This window comes from Bufo gargarizans, chromosome 8, assembly GCF_014858855.1.
Source record: "Bufo gargarizans isolate SCDJY-AF-19 chromosome 8, ASM1485885v1, whole genome shotgun sequence".
Taxonomy (NCBI): Eukaryota; Metazoa; Chordata; class Amphibia; order Anura; family Bufonidae; genus Bufo; species Bufo gargarizans.
Window position 1 is genome coordinate 6,454,710 of NC_058087.1, and position 22,292 is coordinate 6,477,001.

Here is a 22,292-nt window from a genome sequence, read left to right on the forward strand (position 1 = left end):
TCAAAAAATCTGGAGCCGAGTTTATCCTCATACACTGCTAATCCGGTGACATGCAAATGTGCTTTTTGGCATAGATATCGATCTTCTCATATGTGGTGGTTACAGTGCCACCTAGTGGCTTAAATACAATGAAGCTTACCTTGCAAATTTAAAGGGAATGTGCAGAAGTAAAAAACATGGCTTCAATGTTCTGGATATAGATTATGTGGGGCACTGCCGCTCAGCACAATCCTCCATGGTGTGCATAACCCATGGACAAATATATATATATATTTTTGCCTAAAGATGTGTTAGTTCACACTATGGGTCATGCACAGTGGGAGCCATGGATAGGGAGAGGGTTACATCATATAGGTTAAGGTATTAAAAGGGTTTTCCAGGAGTGGAATATTAATGACCAATCCTCCGGATTCTTCATCAGTATCTGATTGTGGAGGTCTGACTCTTGGTCCCCCCACTGATCATCTGCTTTCCGGATTTTTTGGGTACCACTGCAGTGCCCTGTGTCTTCCATTTTGGTAAGGAGCCTTGTTGGATAGGTACTGGAAGCTTTCCGTCTTAGGTTTTATACTAGGGGAGCGCCCCTGCATTTCTCTTTTCTTCGATGATGATGAGACATTTTCTTATGTAAATCACAAAAACCAGGTCCCTAGGGGATAGCTAGGTTTACAGGGCGTCCATCTACACATAGCATGCAGTCCAGTTTATGGCTATGTTATTATGTGTCACAAATCTAGAACATTTCTATACTCACCGCTCATCTCTATGGAAACTAACATTCATGAGTTACAGTATCATAATAAAACACCTTCAAATAAACATCTATTAAGTATCGGACTGTGCTGAAAGGTGACTGCAAAGACCTCTGCTCTGGATCAGGAACCTGTCCTGGCTTTAGCATGTAGACGAGATGTCATGGTTCAGTGGTTGGATAGAGGTGCTTCGTATGATCTCACAGACAGATGGTATTAGTGAGCTCAAAGCCTTTACATCTGAAATAGATTATTATTATTATGCTTCAAGTGAATCCATCTTTTATCTATGATGTTTTTGTTCAAAGTTCTGTGCCGATTGATTTCTTAATATATTCTTATTCTTATAGCTTATTCTTATTTAGTGTTCTGTTTTTCGGATACAAAGTTCTAAATCCTCTAGAGGATAAAGATCTAGCTGGCTGCAGTCACCACTAGAGGGAGCTCACTGCATACTGATGCATTAAACTAAGTAATAAAACTTTAAGCAGTGGGCTCCCCCTGGTGGTGGCAGTGCACAGTCTGAGTTTTCTCATTCAACTCAGAAACTGAATTTACGCTACTGTAAATATATATTAAGAGATTAATCAACACAGAATTTTGGACCTACTTATAGAACAAAAATGGTGTTCTGTGGTGGATTTTTGCTTTACAGTACTCAGTCTCAGAATTTTTAATGCATAGTCTGAATGTCTAATCATGCAGTATAGGTCTCAGCTCCAGTTCCAACTTCCAACAGGTCATGTTGTCAGGAATTGCTATAGGTGTTCTCTTTTTTGGAAATCCTCAAATTGTGACCTTTGAGGGCTACTTAAAGGGGTTGTCCAGACATGACAAATATATTATAAAAAATAATTAGAATGTTGTAACAGAAAATAGTTATCCCTCATAGATGCTTCTCGAATCCCAGTGATTGAACAGTTAATATGTCAAGAGATAGCAGGAAGTGGAAAACCTGGTAAGGGTCAGAACCAGAGAAATGGAGGATCGGTGAGGTGAGCATTACTTCTTTTCATGGCTGGATAATGGCGTTAAAAGGGTATTCCCATCTGAACTCACCTCTGGGACCCACTGTTATTTCAACAATGGGGCTCCCACCTTCTCATTCACTGGTATAGGAGGGCTCGGCTATTTTTGAAAGTCCCATAACAATGAACAGGAGGGGTGGTTGGCATGCGTGGTGTGACCTTGTGCATGCTTGACCATTCATTACGGGCACAGATCTTGAGATAGGAGCGGCAGATAGGACCCAAACTTACCGGATATTTATGGCATGCCTTAAAGAAATACTATAAATGTCAGGAATACCCTTTTACGGGCTAAAAATTATAAGTACTGGTATAAATCACACTTTTGATTATGTTGATGAGCTTGAACTGATAACCGTTGCTCTTGGAGTTTGCACCTCTCGTCTCATAGCAGTGGAAGAGTTTGATTGGAACAGATGCCCAGTTTAGTGGAAGACATTTGGTTCTCTATCAATGCCTGTCGTGGTCTCAGCCTAATTCCAAGCGTAGATGTATGTCTATTGGATGAACCACATCTAGAAATGAGGTTCAGTCCAAAAGATAAGTACACTATCTGACACGTGACTTGACTCGGGTGAGGCAACATCATCTTCTTCCCCAAACTTTGCAGTGGAAATCATAAAAAGACTTAACTGGTGATTTTTATAGAGTGTACCAAAATAGCTAGGAGAAAAATGAAGAACCCCCATGAAGAGCCTACCAAATATCGTGTGGTTGATTCCCTATTGGTGATACTATACATTTCCCCAAAAAAGAATCAAAGATTTGGGAAGTAGAAGAAACCTTCAGGCTGTGGTGCCAACAGATACTAAAGAGAACAGAGAGGGAACCTACCGCATTAGGTTTTCTCTCATTTTTGAAGGTATCTTGGGAAACTTCCATGCTCTAGTAATCCAACTCTTGGGATCCATCTATGTTACAGGGTGCCAAATGTAATGATGGGTCAAAAATTTAGTTTTGGAGGCATTTCTGACCACTCCATGCTATTCACACATCTATTTGTTCCAGCTGCTGTTATTTCTCCAGCCTTTATTCCAGCCAGTCTCTTCTGCATTACATATTCTTGCCTGTTCTAAGATCTGCACCCTTATAATGGGTAACTAAGGCTTTGTCTCAGGAGGCCGCGTACGGCAGTGGAAATAATAGCCTCTTGTGTTATTCTGGAGACAGTTGACTGCATTAACCTTTCTGGTTATTTCTTTTAGGTGTTACATTACTCTTATTATGCTAAATAAATACATATCTACATGTATTCAGCACTTGTGTTAGTACATGACCTATAGAGAACCCTTCCTCTAATTGCTGCTGTTTACTACCTGCGCCCAAGCTTCTCTGGTTTGTTAGTCCATGTGTTGTGTCCGGTGCGCTCTGCTTTCTGCAGAACATTACTGGAGGAGCCGGGCGCCATCGGTTCATCATGAGAATATTTACCATATAATATATCGTAATGTATATCCTGTGTTGTATTGACTTGTTGATGAGACATCTATTACCTGGGTACATTTATATAACCCATTATTTATATATTGTCTCATATGCACTCGTGTCTATATCCTATGTATGTGGTAGATCTTGATACTAAATTGTGCCTGTTATTATTGCAACATTCGTCTTTAAAGGGCCATTCCGGGATTTCAGAATTAATGGCCTATATTTAGGATAGCCCTCCAAGTCCTGATCGGTGGTGGTCAGACGGGCATCCCTGACGGTCATCTGTTCCTGAGTAGCACTGGCGCTGAATTGTGTCTACACAGCTCCATCCATTGTATAGTGGAAGGAACTGGTTACCATTCACTTCAATGGGAGCAATGCTGCAATTACCAGCTCTGTACACTACGCAATGGACAGAGCTTCTGACACCGGAACTACCGCAGAACAGTTGAGTTGTCAGGGGTGCCAGGTGTCGGACCTCCGCCTATGAAATATTAATGACCTAACCAGAGGATAGGCCAGCAATAGTAAAATCATGGAATTCCCCTTTAAGATGAAATAACAGACCTCTTCAGTTAAAAGGGTTTTCCAATATTTAAATACTGATGACCTATTGTCACGACCATGTTTATGGCCGTGACTCCTTGGGAGCCGCATACAGTTGCCTGCGGTTTGGGGTTGTTGTGTCAACCGCAGCTGGAGGCATTTTGCTGTTTGCCTCAGGTGCGGTTGCCGCGGACAACAGTTATGTGTGCGGTTGCCTTGGAGTTTGTGTGCGTGTATGTATGCTCTTTTGTATGTCTTTGTGCACTCTGTTTTGTGTTTGGTGTGCACTTACATCTTTCCTTCACTGTGGCTGCCCGTGGCAACGTTTGGTTGTATGTGTACATGTGGTGGCAGTGTCCCGGCCTTCGGGCTGACTCTCAGGACATGATTGCCACCCATGTCGTTGCCTGCGGCAACAGTCACAGTGTGTTCTTAGTTGGACACTTTCCCTTTAAGTTGTGTTTTCCCTTCTGTGGTATTGGAAGGGTTAACTCCCTTTCTGTGTGTGTGAGTCACGGGGTGTGTCTGACTGTTGGGTGTGGCCTCTTGGCTCTATAAAGCCTCAGTTGTAGGCAGTAGTCAGAGAGGGTGCTTCAGCCATGCTTGCTGGAGACAGCCTCCTCGTTACTTACCAACTGCCAGTGGGGGCCATCCTTCTGGTCATAGCAAAAAATAATCTTGTTTGGTGTCTAGAAGATGTGTTTGGTTTTTTGCTTCTTTATTGCACCTTATGGTCCTGTGTTCCTGTGTGATGTGAATTGTGTGCTGTGTCCTTTTGTTTGTGGATAGCAGTACTTCCACATGGGTTCCAGGCTTTGTGTCTGTGGCAGGAGTGTTATGTTTGTGGCAAGTTCCTGCCATTTCCATAAGTTGTATTTGTTCTCCCTTCCTTGCAGCTTGGCCAGTGAGACTCCTGTTCCTCCGTATCCAGAAGGAACAGGTTGTCTTATCCTGACTCCTAGTCCAGGGACCGGTTGGAGGGTGAGTTAGGGATCTGAGGTTCCTGAGCATGGGTCCTCCTACCTTAAAGGTCGGCCCATGCAGCTAGGAGTTAGGGTCAGGTTAGGGACGCTTTAGGAGGTGACCTGCTCCCTAATCCTGTCGTCCTGGTCGAGCAGCGACCATCTTCTGGCCACGCACGGCTGAGGATTTTCCCCATCCTCAGCCGTGACACCTATCCTCTGGACTGGTCATCAGTATCTGATCAATGGGGGTCCGACACCTGGGACCCCTACTTATCAACTTTTTGAGAAGGCACTGGCGCTTTGTTAATTATAGCATCTGTATAAGGGTCCATTCACACGTCCGCAAGTGTTTTGCGGACCGCACATGGCCGGCACTTTAAATAGAAATGCCTTTTTTTGTCCGTATCAGACCCGGACAAGAATAGGACATGTCCTATTTTTTGCGGAACGGAAGTGCGGATGAGGTACGGAAGTGCAGATGCGGACAGCACACAGTGCCCCATTGAAAATGAATCTGAATGAATGAATGAATCTTTTCCGGACCCATTTTGCGGATGTGTGAATGGACCCTAAGACTGAAAAAACGTGGACGCCCCACACTTCTCTATAGACCACGTTTGGTATTGCATTAAAGTGATTGGGGGTGAGCCGCAATACCAGACACAACCAATGGACATGAGTGGCGCTGTTTAGGAAATAAAGCAGCCACATTTTTCTAAGCTCACATAAAACTTTTAAAGGGATTTTCCAACCACATGAACCTCGTACCATAGTGTAAAATAACATTCATAATACCTTGCCTCTCGCCTGCTTGCTCCCATGCCAATTCTCCCCGGTCCTCTGCCAGCCTCAGTATAGGACCACTACAGCCAATCAATGACCTCAGCGATGTTGACATGTCACCACATAAGCCAGTGATTGGCTGCAGTGGTCACATGTCATGACGAACTCTCATCACTGAGGCAGAAAGAACAGAGACTGGCGGGAAACCGGGGAAGCATCGGCGCTGGAGTTATTCACCTTTTTATTCAACACCATGGTCAGCTGTTTTAAACAAATATGTGGTTGGAAGCCCCCTTTAAATGGTTTATGGGAGATTTGGAAATCACCCCTTTAAGATAATGCTGATATCCATTGGTTTAGGGGCAGATTGAGGGTGATCCCTGCCAGCGTCCATCTTTCTGGGCATCAAGGAGAATGGAGATATAAGCCTGAAAACACTTGCCGTCATGTTTTTTAGACAGTTCCCTATGCTAGGGAAGGAGCATATCCCACAATATGATCCTAAACTGATCTCCAGCCCCCTCCAGTCTTTATGGGGGGACCCCAGAGAGCTGAAATTTGCCCAAAGCCGGATTTCCATTGTATGGATGGAGTTCTTCTACAATAAAGCATCTCAAAGTGATCATTTGCAGAAAAATCTTTCCATCAGACGCGTCCTGTCGAGCGCCACCGTGGACTGCGCTGCACATGGGACAAATCTCAGCTGCAGTTTATTCTAGTATTCATAATAATGCTGCGAGATATAGAGGTGGTCTCTCGCTCTGCACATGGGGTCTCCTGTCCCCGGGGAAGGAAATCAGCAGCAGTTCTCAGGTGGTCGGGGAAGGGAAGAGAAGGTCTGTGCAGTTGTCCCCCCGCTCGGCGCTTGGTGACCCTCAGTGGGATAATCCGGCTCAGACGAGGTTGGATGCAGAGCGGATTACCTTGCTGCGCGCTGCGGATGGTGCTGTGCACGCAGTACAGGTGGAATCATTTGTAATACTACATTGTGTACAGTCCTCCTGGGAGATCCATGGATGCGGCTGATTTCACTGCCTTCCATTATTCTGCACTGACAATGCTGATACTGATAGGGATTTCCCGGGAGTTATTATCTAGGTGTGATGGCCGGGGGTCAGGATGATCAGGAGGAAGGGGAACTTGCACTGGACACGGCACCTCCTCCACACGTGGATGGGACTGGTACTGCAGCTCATAAGAGCAGATTATTAGTGGCTAGTGTTTGGACTCCCACTGTCCATGGCTACTTTCACACTAGCGTTTCTATTTTCCGTTATTGAGATCCGTTATTGAGTTTTGCCCTAATGCATTCTGAATAGATAAGGATCCGCTCAGAATGCATCCGTTTGCCTCCAATCAGTTTCCATTCTGCTCTGGAGGCGGACACTAAAATACTGCCTGCAGCGTTTTGGTGTCCGCCTGACGAAGCGGAGCCAAACGGATCTGACACAAAATGCGGGCCGCAATGCACAAACACAGTCCGTAGGACAGCCACAGCGGCCTTTCCGCAAAAAGATAGAACATGTCCTATCTTTTTGCGGAACGGAAGTACGGGACGAAACCCCACGGAAGCACTCCATAGTGGTTCCGTTCCGTACCATTCCGCATCTCCGGATTTGCTGACCCATTCAAGTGAATGGGTCCGCATCCGTGATGCGGAATGCCCACGGAACGGCACCTGTGTATTGCGGATCCGCAAATGCGGTCCGCAATACGGCAACGGGAAGCACACGTTCGTGTGCAGGGGGCCTAAGGGTCCATTCACACGTCCGTAGAATGTGTCCGCACCCATTCCGCAAATATCCGGAACAGGTGCGGACCCATTAATTCTCTGTGTGGCAGGAATGGATGCGGACAGCACACAGTGTGCTGTCCGCATCCGCATTTCCAGAGCGCGGCCCCGGAAAAAAATAGAACATGTGCTATTCTTGTCTGCAATTGCGGACAAGAATAGGCAGTTCTATGGGGGGTGCCGGCCGGGTGTACTGCGGATGCGTGTGAATGGATCCTAACTCTGACACAACCTCAGTGGATCTGTCTTGGCTATGTTAAAGATAATACAATCGGATCCGTTCATAACGGATGCAGATGATTGTGTTATCAGTAGCGGAAGCGTTTTTGGTGATCCCTGCCGGATCCAGCAAAAACGCTAGTGTGAAAGTAGCCTAATCCATATATGTTATATATAACCAGGAATATATTAGTGTCCTTTATTTGATAAAACATTGCAACATTGTTTATTATTATGTTTTTAAGCAACCAATGAATGTAAACTTCATAGAGGATGATGGCGCTTGAGAAAGAGGGGGGTCCCTCGAAACGTTGCGTGGCGGAGTGCTACTGCTCCCTGTCTTGAATGAACTTACCCAGAGAAAGAGATACCGTCTGAGCGCACCTGTGAATGCATGACGAAGCTGGCACACTGAAACGAACCCGCAGCGAGGCGGTGCAAGCAAAATAGACTAAGGTTTTTATAACCCTGTTTTTGATATGTGTTTTACCTTTTTGATCAAATAAAGGGCACTACTTTAATACATTCCTGGTTATATATAACATATATGGTACTGCAGTGTAACCCCAGTCATGTTAATTAGGCTAGTTGCACACTAGCGTTAAAATCTTCCGGCCAGGGAACAGCCTGCCGGAGTTCATCGTATCCAGCATAGCCAGATACTGCAGGAGTTCGGCTAGACAAAAGCCCCTGCAAGCACTGTTTTTTGGCCGGTCAAATCTCGGCACTAATGCCAGAAACAGGCCAGGCACACCCCCCCCCCCCCCAGTCCCATTATAGTCAATAGCACCTACCAGTGCTCCGGCCCTATTGATCCAACTATGCCGGATATGATTAACTCCAGCAGGTTCTTTTTCTGTCAGAAGATTTTAACGCTAGTTTGCAACTAGCTTTAGCCTTGTCTGCAGTACCAGGCATGGCCGCATGTGCAGAAGTGTCACTTTAGGAACAAGCGTCCTAGCAAACGTTGCAGCTTTTGCATTGTACTAAGTGTCCCTCATCGATCACATATTGACCTTTAGGACCCCCACTGATTCTGAGAATGAAGGGGCTGCAGTGCTGACCCAGTGCAGTGGTGCTGCCGGACACCCATGTTTGCAGATAACTGCAGCCGGCAACAGTTCTACGCATTAGACTCGCAGCGTGTGTCAGCGACAGCACCCGTCCTGACCTCCCTAGCACTGACGGAGTCACGTAGTATTATATTGATTTATGACGCTATGTAACCTTTACAGTTCTGGAATGTATTGTATAAGGCTCCACTCACACATCCGCAATGTGTTTTGCGGATACACGGAGCCACGGATCCGCAAAACACGGAAAGCGGCAATGTGCGTTCCGCATTTTGCGGACCGCACATTGCCGGCACTAATAGAATATACCTGTTCTTGTCCGCAATTGCGGACAAGAATAGGACATGTTCTATTTTTTTGCGGAAACGGAAGCACGGATGCGGAAGTGCGGATCCGCAAATGTGGATGCGGACAGCACATTCCGGCCCCATTGAAAATGAATGGGTCTGCACCCGTTCCGCAAAATTGCGGAACGGATGCGGATCCATTTTGCGGACGTGTGAATGGACCCTTAGAGTTACATAGCATCATAAATCAATATAATGCTATGCGACCCCGGCAGTGCTGAGAGGTCAGGATGGGAGCTGCCGCATACTCACTCTGCGAGTCCGATGCATGGAACTCGCTCGTCTGAAAGGGGCCTTAGGGTTCCATAGTAATATTGTATCAACCACAGGTTTTGGGAAATCGTGGTATCATTGCCACTTACCGCAACATCGGTGTTTGGCAATAATAAAAAAAAGTCAAGAGCAACCCCTCAACCATTGCATATAACTTGTGCAAATGTTTTAAGTTGAGATCAGAATTTTTTTAACATTTAAGTCATGGTGTTTATTGCAGTAACGTTGCCTTTTTACTGTGACCTGAGTACACCGCCATATGGTGCAGTATTTTCAATATTTTTCCATACATTTCCAATTATCCTGAATATTTGAAAACACGGCCCTTGCTACTGCCGGATTAAAGGAACTTTTCTGCATTACTAATGACATCAAATTTGCTCCTTGTTTCCCCCAACTTGCTGTTTTGGGATTTGCTTTCAATTACAGGAGCTGAATAGCTCCCAGTGGTGGTCCTACCTTTACTTCTAGGGGGGAGGTTTGTGTTGCTAATGACGTTGTCGTGGTGTTTGTTACCCTTCTAATGGCCGACGACTTTTTGTTTTTCTTGATGACTGTGAATTTGTTAAGACATTTTGGTTTCCTTTCAGGGCTTTCTTCACGGATTATAGTTTGATCTTCTCCACGGGGGGCGTCATAGGTTTCACTCTTGGGATCTTTTTCTTTTCTTTTTTTTTGTGTAAACTTTTGAAAACTCCACTACAATTGAGGCTTTAGGGTCTCCTGACTGGCCTTTATTTCTCACCGGCTTTTGATGTCCAAATTTCTGGAATCCAGTGAAATCCTCACCAATTTTCCAGTTGCCTCGCTTGATTGGAATTTGAAAAGGTCCACCTGGAGAATTGCATACGTTCTCCATCCCTAACGATCCTACCTATTATCCCTGCCATGGTGTCATTTTTGTCATGCCTCACATAGCCTAAGGTAGGCTTTCGATTGGTTAATAACATGAGGACAGAATCGAATACCCTGTTTCCTGCCATCTTTGCTTAAAGCATGAGCACAGGGGGTCTGTTTAACATCCTATTCTACCTAAATACCCAATAAAGGGTCTTGCCTGGCTTCCATCGGCCTACTGTGGTGCATGGCAAATTAGATTTTAAAGGCTACTTTTCCCCCTTACAGCTATTCCTGTCTCATCCCTTAAAATTTCAATTTATTGCCTGGCATCAGAGACAACTAGAATACATTTTGTAGAACTACCTAACACCAATTATGTTAACTGTGACATTTTTTTATTTTTTACATTTTTCATTTTTGTATTATTATTTTTTATTTTTTTGAATTCTCCATTAGGATTACGATATGATGATCCATTGGTTGAAAGGTCAGTGCAACAAAAAAAAAATCTCAAATCTAAAATCTTTTTAGAAGTGACAAGAAATTCTCGTCCTGAAATTAATTAGTATATTAGACAGGGAATAAAACTGACCATTTTTTTCTTTTATGCCTACAAGGAACCTGTACCTCGTTACAGCGTCTGAAGATGTAAGCCCATTGTGTCACTTGGCTACTCAGACGCCTTTCTGCTCATTTGCGAAATTAACATAAATTTTTTAGTTTGCAGCCGGCGACTCCTTACCTGTTACTCTGTTTTCCTCTCCAAGACTGCGTGACAGATGCAGGAATAAACACAAAGTAAAATTCGGATTTCTTTCCAATTATATATTATTTTTTTTGTACGAGGATTGGAAAATGACTACATTTATTTATGATTAGTCCATTCCGGTCGTATTCACATCCAGTCACAGGGCTTCCATTCTAAGCAAATATATAAGGTCTGATGCACGCAACTCATAAAGTCTCAGAATTATACATACCTTATACATAGATTTCTATAATCCCATAAGCGGACTGGCCATAGACCCTACATGGAAAATTCCCAGTGGGCCAATGCCCAGGGAGCCACCCAAGCCTTCTTTACGCCTCCGGCCCAGTACATAAAGATCTGGTAATCTCAGAATTAATTAACACTGTGATCCTCCTGAATTCAAGTCCTTAGGACTGTGATCTAGTTTAATACTGCAGCAGTGGTGGCAGTATTTTGGGGTTGATATTTTGTGCTGCACTGTGGTATTTGGTTTTTCAGGTGGGTATTTTATGCTGCACTGTGGTATTTGGTTCTGCAGGGGCAGTATTTTATGCTGCACTGTGGTATTTGGTTCTGCAGGGGCGGTATTTTATGCTGCAATGTAGTATTTGGTTCTGCAGGGGCGGTATTTTATGCTGCAATGTAGTATTTGGTTCTGCAGGGGCGGTATTTTATGCTGCACTGTGGTATTTGGTTCTGCAGGGGCAGTATTTTATGCTGCACTGTGGTATTTGGTTCTGCAGGGGCAGTATTTTATGCTGCAATGTAGTATTTGGTTCTGCAGGGGCGGTATTTTATGCTGCACTGGGGTATTTGGTTCTGCAGGGGCGGTATTTTATGCTGCACTCTGGTATTTGGTTCTGTAGGGGCAGTATTTTATGCTGCACTGTGGTATTCGGTTCTGCAGGGGCGGTATTTTATGCTGCACTGTGGTATTTGGTTCTGCAGGGGCAGTATTTTATGCTGCACTGTGGTATTTGGTTCTGCAGGGGCAGTATTTTATGCTGCACTGTGGTATTTGGTTCTGCAGGGGCGGTATTTTATGCTGCACTGTGGTATTTGGTTCTGCAGGGGCAGTATTTTATGCTGCACTGTGGTATTTGGTTCTGCAGGGGCAGTATTTTATGCTGCAATGTAGTATTTGGTTCTGCAGGGGAGGAATTTTATGCTGCACTGTGGTATTTGGTTCTGCAGGGGCAGTATTTTATGCTGCAATGTAGTATTTGGTTCTGCAGGGGAGGAATTTTATGCTGCACTGTGGTATTTGGTTCTGCAGGGGCAGTATTTTGTGCTTCACTTCAGTATTGCAGGCACCACCTACTTCTTTTGTCCACTTTCTTTCAGTTTGGACCCACCTACAACATGGGGCCACTTTTAGTTTTTTTTCCAGGGCCATTTTAAGTTCCCTGTCTGTCCCTGCTCGTAAGATTCCTCCCGGGTTCATACTTGGCATGTGCAATAGGAAAATTTGATTTAAAAATAAATTAGTTATCAAAAATAGGTTAAAATAGAACATTGTAAGGCTCTGTTCATTTTGCGTTAGATGCCTACATTGGGCATCTGCGCTGGAAACACCCCCTCCCCCCCCCTTCCCCCCTTCCCCCCTTCCCCCCTTTCCCCCTTCCCCCTTCCCCCCTTCCCCCCTTTCCCCCGGCCTATACCTCAATGTATCCACAGGGCTCCATTCACCTGTCAGATGGAAAAATGGTGTCCTTATGGCCACTATATGCTGGCATATTTTTTTTTTTTAATATAAACTGTATAGAATAGTGCAGTAGACAGAATTCTAAAAAAGAGACACCCCGCAGAAAAAGTGCACCCAGCGGTATCATACGTCCCAGCATTGCAGTTGAGAAATTTGGGCATGTAAGCCCCACCCATGGAACTCCCGTAAACCAGCCAGTACCATCCACTTATACAGATGCCCTGCCAATTTTCAGCCTGAATTTGCAGGGACGGTCTCTAAAAATTGCAAATTTAAGACTGTTGCAACTATGCGTTATACATTTTTTAATCTTTTTAACATGGAAGCCTGTGAGAAACACTCAGGTTGTGCTGCACTAATGCCATGATGTTCTGCAACTTCTGTGCAATGCGCCATGATGTTCTGATGATGCGACTTCTGTGCAATGTGCCATGATGTTCTGCGACTTCTGTGCAACTAAAAGCCAAATGTATTCCTAGCCTTAACCCCTTCCCGACACATCACGTAATAGTACGTCATGGCGGCAAGTGACTTCCCGCAATTGGACGTACTATTACGTCATGGTGATCGGGTGGCCGATCACTGCAGGGGCCCAGCAGTCACTGATAGCCTGGCCTCTGCTGTATCCGCCAGCATCGCTGTAAAAGCTGATGCCGACGGATTAACCCCTTCTATGCTGCGGCCAGCGCTGACCTCTTCATAGAAAGGGTTTACGGCGGGTGAGGGAGCCCATAAGGTCCCTGTGCTGTGGCAGGGATCCGATTGGTGACAAGGCAGCCCAATGCCGTGCAGAGGCTTCCCAATGCCTTTCACGGCATGGGTACCCGCCTTCTACGGGGGCCGAGGAGATCCAGCCCCAGGCCTGGTCTCCTAGGCAACCTGTTAGGCCTCTTTCACACGGGCGTCCCGAATTTGCTCCGGATGCGTCTCATGTGCATTGCGTGAAACCCGTGCGAGTGCACACGCAATTTCAGTCAGTTTTGACTGCAATTGCTTTGCGTTGTTCAGTTTTTATTGCACAGGTGCAATGCGTTTTGCACGTGCGTGATAAAAAACTGAATGTGGTACCCAGACCCGAACCCGGACTTCTTCACTGAAGTTCGGGTTTGGGTTAGGTGTTGTGTAGATTTTATTATTTTCCCTTATAACATGGTTACAAAGGAAAATAATAGCATTCTGAATACAGAATGCTTCCTAAAGTGTCGACTGAGGGGTTAAAAAATAGAAAAAAATTTACTCACCTCATCCTCTTGTTCGCGCAGCTGGCATCATCTTCTTTCTTCTTCTTTCTGGACCTTTGATGACGTAATCAGCTAGACCACGCGGTGAGCACGATTACGTCATCAAAGGTCCTTTTGCAGGTCCTTAAAGAAGAATAAAGAAGACGATGCCGGCTGCGCGAACAAGTAGATGAGGTGAGTTAATTTTTTGTATTTTTTAACCCCTTAAGCCACATTTTAGTAAGCATCCTGTATTAAGAATGCTATTACTTTCCCTTATAATCATGTTATAAGGGAAAATAATACAGTGAATAGACTTTAACGGGGTTGCTCATCCCTATCATCTCCTAGCAACCATGCGTGAAAATCGCACCGCATCCGCACTTGCTTGTGGATGCTTGCGATTTTCACGCAGACCCATTCATTTCAATGGGGCCTGCGTTGCGTGAAAAACGCAGAATATAGAACATGCTGCAATTTTCACGCAACGCACAAGTGATGCATGAAAATTACCGCTCATCTGAACAGCCCCATTGAAGTGAATGGGTCCGGATTCAGTGCGGGTGCAATTCGATCACCTCACACATTGCATCCGCACGGAATTCTCGTCTGTGTAAAAGGGGCCTTAGTGTATTACTCTGTGTAATACACTAACAGGCAGTGCCTTACAATACAGATCAGACCCCCAAAAGTTGAAGTTCCATAGTGGGACATAAATAAAGTAGAAAAAGTGTTTTTAATAAAAAATAAATAAAGTTTTAAGTAAAAAAAAAAAAGCCCCATTTCCTCTGATTTGATAATAAAAAAATAAAAAACACACATGTTAGGTATCGTCACATCCGTGATGACCGGTTCTATAAATATGTCACATGATTCGCTCCGTCCAATAAACACAGTAACAAAAATAAATAAAAAAACTGTGTCAAATTTTTTTTGTCACCTTACATCACAAAAAGAGCAACACCAAGCGATCAAAAAGGCGTATGCACCCCAAAATGGTACCATTAAAACCGTCACCTCACTCCGCAAAAAAAGAGACCATACATAAGACAATGGCCCAAAAAATAAAAAAATCATAGCTCTCAATATCACTGTGTCCGTAACGACCGACTCTATAAATATATCACATGATCCACCCCATCCGATAGATACCATCATTTTTTTTAAAATGGAAACAGTGTAAAAAAAGCCATTTTGTCACCTTACATCACAAAAAGTGCAACACCAAGTGATCAAAAGCGTATGTCCCCCAAAATGGTGGCAATAAAACCGTCACAAGAAAATCGCTCAAAAAATTAAAAAAAACATATAGCTCTTAGAACATGGAGACATTAATACATCATTTTTTGTTTCAAAAATTTATTATTGTGTTAAAGTGAAATAAATAATAAAAAAGTATACATATTAGGTATCGCCGCGTCCGTAACAACCAGCTCTATAAAAATATCACATGACCTAACCCCTCAGCTGAACACCATAAAAAATTAAATAAAAACTGTGCCAAAACAAGCCATTTTTTGTTACCTTACATCACAAAAAATGCAACACCAAGCGATCAAAAAGGCGTATGCCCCCCAAAAGTACCAATCAAACTGTCACCTCATCCTGCAAAAAATGAGATCCTAACTAAGACAATCGGTAAAAAAAAGCTATGGCTCTCAGACTATGGAGACACTAAAACATAATTTATTTTTCAAAAATGCTATTATTGTGTAAAACTTAAATAAATAAGAAAAAGTATGCATATTAGGTATTGCCACATCCGAAACGATCTGCTCTGTAAAAATATCACATGACCTAATCCCTCAGGTGAACGCTGTGAAAATAAATAAATCAAAACTGTGCCAAAACAACCAATTTTTGGGTCAACTTGCCCCATAAAGTGTAAAAATGAATGATCAAAAAATCATATGTACCCAATAAAAACGTCAACTCTTCCTGCAAAAAATGAGCCCCTGCACAAGATGATCGGCAGAAAAATAAAAAAAATGTGGCGTTCAGAAAATGGAGACACAAAAACAATTATTTTTTTCAAAAATGTTTTATTATGTAAAACTGAAACAAAAAAAGTCCATAACAACCTGCTCTATAAAAATAGCACATGATCTACCCTGTCAGATGAATGTTGTAAAAAATAAAACTATTTAAAGTGCCAAAACAGCCATATTTTGGTTACCTTGCCTCACAAAAAAACTTAATATAGAGCAATTAAAAATCATATGTGCCCCAAAATAGTACCAATAAAACTGGCACCTTATCCCCTAGTTTCCAAATGGGGTCACGTTTTGGGAGTTTCTACTGTAAGGGTGTATCAGGGGGGCTTCAAATGGGACATGGCATCTAAAAACCAGTCCAACAAAATCTGTCTTCCAAAAACCATACGGCGCTCCTTTTCTTCTGCGCCCTGCCGTGTGCCCTTACATCAGTTTATGATCACATATGGGGTGTTTCTGTAAACCGCAGAATCAGGGTGATAAATATTGAGTTTTGTTTGGCTGTTAACCCTCGATATGTGAAAGAAAAAAATTGATTAAAATGGAAAATCTGCCGGAAATAACTCGTATAGGCCACTAGGCCTAAAGCCTAATAATGGTTGTCTGTGTCACGGTACAGGCTGCATGATCATACTTACCAACGTTGCCGTTTTGGTAAAATCAGGGCATCTAAGCCCCTACCCGGACCCCCTTGCTCGGAACACCCACTTCTGGGCGGTGTTTGCTTTAGCACCGACGATTTTCTGCCTGGGGCAGTGCAAATTTGCCAGGACTGTGTCTGAAAATCAAGGACAGTCCCGACAATTTCGGGACATTTGGCAACTATGACTTCTTTGCGACCACCTGCGCAAGGAGGCAAGCAGCTCAGGCCGGCAGAGATCTGTGTCCTGCACACTGGGGGAGCAGAACTAAGGTGCGTATTTAATATTATTACTTTTTTTTATGTCACTGGGAGATAATTGGAGATCTATTGGGGTCAGAGGCATTATAATTGCTGTGGCATTACATGGGGCAGGGATATAAGAACTACGGGTCCGAGGCATTATAACTTCTGGGGCGTTACAGGGAGAAGGGGCATTATAATTATTGGGCCACTACTAGAGCAGGGGTTTTATAACTGCTGGGGCACTATGGGGTCAGGGGCAGCATAACTGCTGGGGCACTATGGGGTCAGGGGCATTATAACTGCTGGGGCACTACGGGGGCAGGGGCATTATAACTGCTGGGGCACTAGTGGGACTGGGGCACTACTGGGGTCACTATTAGGCCCTTTTCACACGGTTTACCCACGGGTGCAATGCATGACATAAACGCATAGCATCCAGACTGAATCCTGACCCATTCAATAGGTCTGTGTACGGTTCTGCATTGCGTGAAAAACACAGCATGTTCTATGTTCAGTGAAAAACGCATTGCATCCGGAAGCAAGTGCGGGTGCGATGCGTTTTTCACTGATGGTTGCTAGGAGATGTTGTTTGTAAACCTTCAGTTTTTTATCACACGCGTGAAAAACGCATCAAATCGCATTGTACTCGCGCGGAAAAAACGGAACTCGTTTGCAAAATGGTGGGAGTTTCACTGAACGCACCCTGAACGCATCCAGACCTATTCCTTCACGCTCGTGTGAAAGAGGCCTAAGGCCCCTTTCACACGGGCATTGCGGGAAAATGTGCGGGTGCGTTGCGGGAACACCCGCGATTTTTCCGCGTGAGTGCAAAACATTGTCATGCGTTTTGCACTCGCGTGAGAAAAATCGCGCATGTTTGGTACCCAAACCTGAACTTCTTCACAGAAGTTCAGGCTTGGGATCGTTATTCTGTAGATTGTATTATTTTCCCTTATAACATGGTTATAAGGGAAAATAATAGCATTCTGAATACAGAATGCATAGATAAATAGCGCTGGAGGGGTTAAAAAAAATAAAAATAATTTAACTCACCTTAGTCCACTTGTTCGCGCAGCCGGCATCTCCTTCTGTCTTCATCTTAGCTGTGTGTAGCAACAAGGACCTTTGGTGACGTCACAGTCATCACATGATCCATCACCATGGTAAAAGATCATGTGATGGATCATGTGATGACTGTGACGTCACCAAAGGTCCTTGCTGCTACAAACATTTTATAAGGGAAAATAATAATGATCGGGTCTCCATCCCGATCGTCTCCTAGCAACTGTGCGTGAAAATCGCACCGCATCCGCACTTGCTTGCGGATGCTTGCGATTTTTATGCAACCCCATTCACTTCTATGGGGCCTGCGTTGCGTGGATTATCGCACCGCAACGCACAAAGAGGAGCATGCTGCGATTTTCACGCAACGCATAAGTGATGCGTGAAAATCACCGCTCATGTGAACAGCCCCATAGAAATGAATGGGTCAGTATTCAGTGCGGGTGCAATGCGTTCAACTCACGCATCGCATCCGCGCGGAATACTCGCCCGTGTGAAAGGGGCCTTAGTGTTGAGTGAATTTCCTGATGCTTCGTGGTAGCAAATCAATTTGTCCCTGAATGGCAGTAAAAAAAAAACATATTTGCCTCATCCATTTTATCACGTCGAGCCAGGCGCCGCCATCTTGATTGAAGATCTCGCATGAAATCCCATATGCGGTGACGTATGACGCAACCACGCCAGCCGACAGTATCGTGGGCCGTGCGAGATTTCAATAAAGATGGTGGCGCCCGGCTTGTCGCGATCAAATAGATCAGGTGAGTATGTTTACATTTTTTTTTATTTTATTTTACACTGTCAGATGCCACGATCAGCTATGAACCCAGCACCTGAGGGGTACAAAGCACCCGCTACTTACAAAGAAATGCGCTTCGTGCCAAAGTAATTTATCACAAAGTAAATTGTTTCGTAAGATTCGGCGAAGCAGCCAAATCGAATTTTACAATACTTCACTAGTCTCTATAACTACAGGGTGACTATAGGAAACATTTTAACTACTGGGGCATTATAGGGGGCATTATAACTAGTGGGGGCACTATGGAAGGCATTATAGAGTAACTATTGGGGGTACTATGGGAGACATTAAAACTACTGGGGGCACAATAGAGATGCCTCACTACTACTGGAGGCACTACAGAGGGTATTATTAACAGTGATGGCCAGTTCGCATTGTTAGCCCGCGGTCATCGGGAGCAGGCAGTTCCGAGAACAACCGCCGCGGGCCTTTATCGGACTGTTCTCGGAACTGCCTGCTCCCGCTGATTTGTTTCAGACCGGCTCGCGGCACAGGTAAAGGCTTACCTGTGCCTCGCCAGACTTGTGAGAAAAGATGGCAGCAACAATGTGAACTGGCCATCACTGATTATTAATACTTGGGACACTACAGAGAGGCCTTATTACTACTGGGTGCTCTATGGTGGGCATTATTATTGGGCACAATATGGTGGGCACGACTACTAATGGGCACTCTTGGGGAGCATTATCATTATTTTGGGCATTGTAGGTGGTATTATTACTAATAAGGGCACTCTGGGAGAGAATTATTGCAATTATTGGCAGTATAATTTCTGAATTATAGTATTTGATGGAATTGGGGAGCACAGCGGGTACAGGATTGGGGGTAGCAGCAGGATTAGGGGTGGGGAGGATGATGAGGAAGTGAGGAACCTAAGATGTCTGTGTGGTAAACTCTGCAGAGATGAGAGACGGCGGGAAGAAGTCATCATGGGCTGAATGGAGGAGAAGAAAAAGAATGTCTACATCAGGGGAGACATCTCCTGTGAGGATCTGGGTGTGAGAGGTATGTGGTGCTGTAGAGTCCTGTATCTTTGGTAGTGTCTATGTGCGACATGCCACCCCCCAGGGCCGATCGTGTCCCAGGTCTACAGGAATGCCGAGTGGTGTGGTGCGGCTTTGGCATAAACTGGCAGACAAACTTGTTAACTCTGCTTTCTCTCTCTGTTGTTCTAAACTCAGCTTGGGTCTGGTTACCGGACTTTCGGTCAGTTCTGGATTAGGGGGCCTTTGGCTTTTGACCCCCTCGTAGTCCTCTGTTGGTAAATCTGCAAGGAGTCATGGTGCTCTATGAGCTACTTCCCGATTGAGATTTCTGCTGCAGGAGGCGGAACTTCCCCCTCGCCGCTATATCTTTCATGCCTTTTCAGCTCCTCTATCGAGTCTAAACTGGAATAATCTATAACTGCAACTCCTCCCTTAGGTAGTAAACAGGGCTGCCCCACTTCTTTCCAAAAGAGGGGGGGGGGGGGGGAGAATGGAATGGTAAGTTCTATGCTACCTAAGGATAGCTCTGCCATACACGCTGCCACCTGCTGGTGAACCAGGCACAGTACATGAACATAACGATTTCATAACAATATTATCAATGCATAATGTAAAGGACCTGGAAATAAATACACAGATGGCAAGTATGTTAACCATTAGAGATAGTAGTGCAGTGCAGAAATGGTAATACCACTCCGGGATATTACTTATGCAGCAAGTAAAATATGTCTTTTTTGCTAAGCCATGTGGTTGGGGCAGTTACTTAGAGAATTTGGCACATGGGGTTTGGGCCCTGAATAACGTCTCTTCCATGGGCCCTTCAGCACTGTCCTTATGGCGATTAAACATTCATGCCACAAAATGGCGTCATTTTCAGCTCCGATACGCCTTTAAGCCAGTTCTTGAAATGATCGCTGCTTTTATATCACATCTGCGCCGCGTGGCGAAGGAACCCAAATATGAACTGCGGCATCATTAATTAAAGACATTTATGATCCGTTCCTCCAGTGGTGGCACAGAAAACATTTATTTCTGCCATTGTAAACGTTAAGAAATAAGGCCGACACTGTTACTTTATGTCCGGTCATAAATCTTGTCCTCACTAAAAAGCTTCGCAGGCCGCGCTCGTTCCCCCGCTTTACAATAGCCCAGAGGGCATTGATAAAGTCGCACAGGAGGTCACTGCGCCTTCATACGACATTATCTCCCCATTCAATCCATCTTCCCCTGATAAACGCCGCATGTAAATAAATACTGTAATATTGGTCTAAAAGGTGCATTTACGAGAAATAATCATTAGCTTTCTGATAGTTACAAATGATTCCAGTGCCGGGAATCTCCGTCAGCTCAATTCATCACAGATAAACAAGCGCGGATCGGATTTTTACTTAGTGAAAACACGTCTGGAGAAAATAATGGTTTTAGTTAATTCTCTGGGACATGAGACATAACTCATCTGCAAGATCAGGTTATAGCAGCTCAACGACGGACCTTACACCCCTGTCCATATGCCTGATCTGGCTCCTATGAAGTCATGGTGGGGGGGGGGGGGTTCTCCTGCTTGGGACCCCCTCTATTAGCCAGATAACCAGTCTCACTCTGGGGGACTCAGACTGTCCATGTGTTACATGTATAGCCAATCATTTTAAAGGGCCACCTTGTAGTAACACATTTCACCAGCAGCTGGCACTGCAGAGGAAAAGTGTGACTTACTGGAACTTCTGCCAGCGATCACAGCTGATCAACTAGGTTTTATAAAGTGGCCGGACCCGGCTTCAATATAGAAAGAGGGTGTCATGTCGAGACCAACTTTTAATTGTATATCTTTAGTATATATTTTTTTTGTTTTCAGAGAATTTGTTAATACCACACCAAAAGAGATAATGATTTTTATGTCGGCGGTTCATGTCCGTCATTGCTCCACTTCTTCCAGTAGACACAGCCTCTGCTCTGCTCCATTGCTTCTGGGCTCTGGCAGCTCGGACACTCCAGAGTAATGCTGCTTCATATACCTCCTCATAGGCTGCAGCCTAATCTTCCCCAGCCAATGACTGGCCACCTGAGGGTGCCTGAGCAATAGGTTCTGTAGTTCCCTGAAAAGGTATGACATTCTACACTTCATCTACACGTGTACCGACTTCTGCCTGATTGGCGTATTTGACCCTTCGATTCCTGACCTGAATTGAAAAATTCGGATACCATCTCTGTTGCATCCACATTTCTTGCGGAACCATTTGACTTCAATGGGCCTGTGGTCTGTCTGTCTATCTCCACATTGCAGGATACAGTTGACATCAACCCAGGGAGCAGATTGTGCAGAGGAAATTGCATACCAAGATGGAATATCCCTTTAAAAACTCACGCACAAGAACGTGCATGGCTTGTGCCTGAGCTATGGTCCACAAATAGCGGCCCACAATGCATCGGCACTGGCCGTGTGTCCGCCATTTGCAGACTCATTCACTTGAATGGGTCCGCAATCCGCTAGATTCAGTCTGCACTGTAAATAAATAGAACATATTCCATAGTGCTTCCATGGGCTTCCGCTCCGTGCCTCTGCACCGCCATGTATCTTGCCGATTTACTCACCCAAGTGAATGGGTCCGCATCCGTGACACGGAGCGCGCACGGCCGGCGCCTGTGTATTGCGGACTCGCTGTTTGCCGGCTGCAATATGGTCACGGGCCACACACATTCGTGTGCATGAGCCCTAAGTCGGGATAATATTCCTGAATGCAGGGCACCTACGCTTCAGTGACACCAGAGGGGGCGGAAAGCCGTTTCTCACAAAGTTTTAATAGGATAGTCTTAAAGTGTTTGCATTGCGTTCAGTGGATTTCCTT

General features: G+C 44.7%; 1 protein-coding gene across 2 annotated transcripts in view; it reads left to right on the forward strand.

Moving 5' to 3' along the window:
• The window catches only part of GTDC1 (glycosyltransferase like domain containing 1), a 264,439-nt gene that overhangs the window by 220,891 nt on the left and 21,256 nt on the right, over positions 1–22,292 (forward strand). The window contains exon 12 of one of the 2 annotated variants that reach the window (XM_044303925.1): positions 7,762–7,942. The exons of the other annotated variant lie outside the window; for it this stretch is intronic. The gene's annotated coding sequence lies outside the window, so the exon portion shown is untranslated. Of the gene's footprint in view, positions 1–7,761; positions 7,943–22,292 lie in introns of those variants that run through there. 2 annotated transcript variants of the gene reach the window in all.